The sequence below is a fragment of the Onychomys torridus genome, chromosome 3, assembly GCF_903995425.1.
Source record: "Onychomys torridus chromosome 3, mOncTor1.1, whole genome shotgun sequence".
Classification (NCBI taxonomy): Eukaryota; Metazoa; Chordata; class Mammalia; order Rodentia; family Cricetidae; genus Onychomys; species Onychomys torridus.
Window position 1 is genome coordinate 144,846,085 of NC_050445.1, and position 3,640 is coordinate 144,849,724.

At 34.6% G+C, this 3,640-nt stretch overlaps 1 pseudogene; it reads right to left on the reverse strand.

The window, feature by feature from the left end:
- Positions 1–2,113: 2,113 nt before the first annotated feature.
- Positions 2,114–3,155, reverse strand: LOC118580322 (annotated as a pseudogene).
- Positions 3,156–3,640: the final 485 nt, after the last annotated feature.

Sequence of the window (3,640 nt, forward strand, 5' to 3'; positions counted from 1 at the left end):
GTGTGATTTAAGCTTTAGTTTAAAGTATGTTTTGTTAGATGTAGGTCCATTTGATTGGAAAATCTTTTCCCAACCCTTTACTCTGAGTTAATGTCTGTCTTTGAGATTGAAATGTGTTTCTTGTATGCCACAAAAGGATGGATCCTGTTTTTGAAATCATTCTGTTAGATTTTGTCTTTTATAAGTGAATTGGGTCCATTAATATTAGGTGATATTAATGATCAGTGATTGTTAATTGTTATTTTGTGGTGGTGGTAGTGTGTGTGTGTGTGTGTGTGTGTGTGTGTGTGTATGTGTGTTTGTGTGTGTGTGTGTGTGTGTGTGTGTGTGTGTGTGTGTTTCCCTTCTTTGGGATTTGCTTATGTGAGGTTATCTATTGCCTATATTTTGGTGGTTGCAGCTAACTTTCTTGGGTTGGGGTTTTCTTTTAGTACTTTCTGTAGGGCTGTATTTGTTGACATGTAATATTTAAATCTGGTTTTGTCATGGAATATCTTGTTTTCTCCATTAATGGTGATTGAAAGCTTTGCTGGGAGTAGTAGTCTGGGCTGGCATCTGTGGTCTTTTTGTATATGCCTGGTCTCTAGAGCTGTGATGGATGTGGGAGGAGGCAAGGAATGTGCATCCAGGGCCTAGGGGCTAGAGGACTGGGCTGTCCAGTCAGGAGATCAGGGCCTTATCTCTTCTTCCCAATCAGTGCAGGAGGGACATGTGGTACTGGTGGTCACTGGTGCCACAGGGGGATGGTTGGTGAGAGGACCACTTATCATTTTCTTTGATTTAGTAATCCAATTTCAATTTATTTTTACATCCTGGTATTTTATATTCTAGTTGAACATTTTTTGTAAGGCTTTCCCTCAGCTTCTTAATTAAGATATTGGGTTTTTTTATTCCATCATCATTTCTACTTAAGTTCTATTCAATATTTCTCTTCACTAAATTCATTGCTTGTTTTACAATTTTTGAATTTTTTATATACTTATTCAGTCATGTATTTGATTCTCATAGAGATATCTCTAAAATACACGTGTAATGTATATTCAACCCTTATTTTTTAATATAATGGGTAAGTGTGGTTTATTAGAAAAGAAAACCTAACCAGCCAAAAACCACCAGCCTGATGCAATTTGTTAGAGAAAATAGGCCTTAACCAAAAAAAAAAATCTTTGTTGCTAAATATTCCCATTATTCTCTCTTGTTCTTTCTCACTTATTCAGCTCTCTACCCTTCTTCTTATCAAACTGGTTCATCCAATTGTTAAGTTAGTTGATTAAATTTATATATTGCACTTAGGGTACTCTTTGGTATACATTTAAAGCAAAGTGCCTACTTAACAAAAATTCATGTTAACGATACACTAGTAACTCTAGGTTACTCCAAGTTTATATTCCTGTGATAATCTACTGTTTTCTACCTTCAAAAAATACATGTGAATAGTCACATAAGTAAAACAAGAACATGAATTCCCTTGTTGTGATAATCAATTAAGACACTGTTGTGGTTTGGTGATTATGGACATAAACACTAAAATAAATTGTACTGTGTATATAAAAATAACATAGAAAAAATACAATGCATTTACAATGACAGACATGTTCCAAGAATTATTAATTTTTATATTAAGTAATATAGGAAATTGGGAAAGATGACTAATACCTTTAACTTTCTGAATTGATATTATATGTGAAACAATGGGTTAAAATATGTCCAAGTCTACATGTCAGTTCTTAGCATGTTCTTGCCTATAAGATTAATTATAGAATTATCCACTAACATTTAATAATCTACATATATTTACATACACATATGTCTCATGTATTACTCAATTATTGCATTAAAATTACAGAAAGGCTATTTAGGCACAAAAAAAATATATTATATTGATACTAGGAGTTCTATTATAATGTCCATTTTCAAATCATTCCTTTTATAACACCATACATCCTTCCTTATTTCCTGTACATATGCAATATGTTTGGGCAGTGTTTGATATACACATAATTTTGTAAACAAAGCTACAACTAAAAGATAAACAGAAAGAACAAATATAAACATGTAGACCTCTTATAAACAGGTCATCCTCTAGAATATGGAAGACAATCTCTTACATTTTCTAAGAACCCAAGACTTCTGCATCATTTAACCTGCACCTCATCATGGACAGAAATGCTTTTGTCAGCTTACACTTTCCCAGAATCAAGACATATCAATGGCCTGAGAAAAAAAGTCCAGTATCCTCAAAAAACAAATTGGATGGATTTCTCTGATGAGCTTTATTTTTCCAAGACTGAAAAGCAAGTGCCAGAAAGAAGATGGTATATAGTAGCAGAAAAGCAACCACCATTTGGACAGTCTTTATGTGGGCTGTGATGCTGATGTCGCCAGAGTCCATTGGTGTGGTGCTGCATGTTCTTCAAATGTCTCCACAGGGAGAAGATGAGCAGGATAAAGGTGATCAGGGTCACACTGAAGGGTAGGAGTGCAAACATAGTGTTGGTGAGTAAAACAGACTTAGAAAGCTGTGCAAAATTACTTGTGATAGAACTATGGGAAGTATTCGACTTATATCAATCTAACCCAGACATCTATATGTGTGTTTATGACTATAATGCTTACAAAAAGGATGAGCAAAGACACTAACAGTGTCACTAAAACCACATTTTTTTGAGACAGCAGGGTTTCTCTGTGTAGTTTTGGTACCTGTCCTGGATCTCACTCTGTAGACTCACAGAGATCCAACTGGCTTTGCCTACTGAGTGCTGGGATTAAAGGCATGCACCAACACTTCCTGGATAAAACCACAGTTTTAACTCTCCACTTTAGGTAAAGTAAAAGAGTGCTTGAGAAATTGACTATCTTGAGGAAATAAAAGATGTTGAGACATGTAGCAAGCCAGATGCTAAAATGATTGGTCAGTATCCAGGAAACATTAAAGCTGGGTACAACTCAGATATCAATAAAATTATGAGTAGCAACAATAGAAAAATAATTCTAGAGATGGCCAGAACAGTAAGGATTTGATCCACAGAAGAGATCTTTCTTCTCTTGACTCAGTCCATGATGTTCGCCAGTGCCAAGAATGCATTTCCTAAAATCCCTATGTTGAATTCCACACTTAAAATGATTAATAGTGGGGCCTGTAGGACAGCACTCATTGTCACCAAAAGAATGCTTTAATTTATACTACACTGCTAAAGACCTAGAAATGCAATCCTCTTCTAAAGTCTCGTGGTTTTCTCACTCTTTAAAATGTATAACAAACTCAATGTTATGAACTCCCCTATACAATATCAAACAAACATTAAAATTCATTCATAACTTGGTTACTAGTTTTCTTCACAAAATAATATATTGTCCAAGGCAGCCCAGCTTAGCTTCTTCCAGATATTGTGTATCATATTCACAAGAACCTGGCTTGTAGATTGTGATGGGAGAAACACCAATCCTCATGTACTGCCATCAAAATAAAGCTATATTTACTTCCAGGTTTTTCCAGTTTACATATTGAATATTGACTACCAACTACTAATTTCGGAACCAGCAAAATTATACAATTTTAACTCACTTAGAAGGCAATAATTTTTGAACTAGTAAAGGAAATAAGAACTTCATTAAACACATCAAAAATCATAGGAACCTA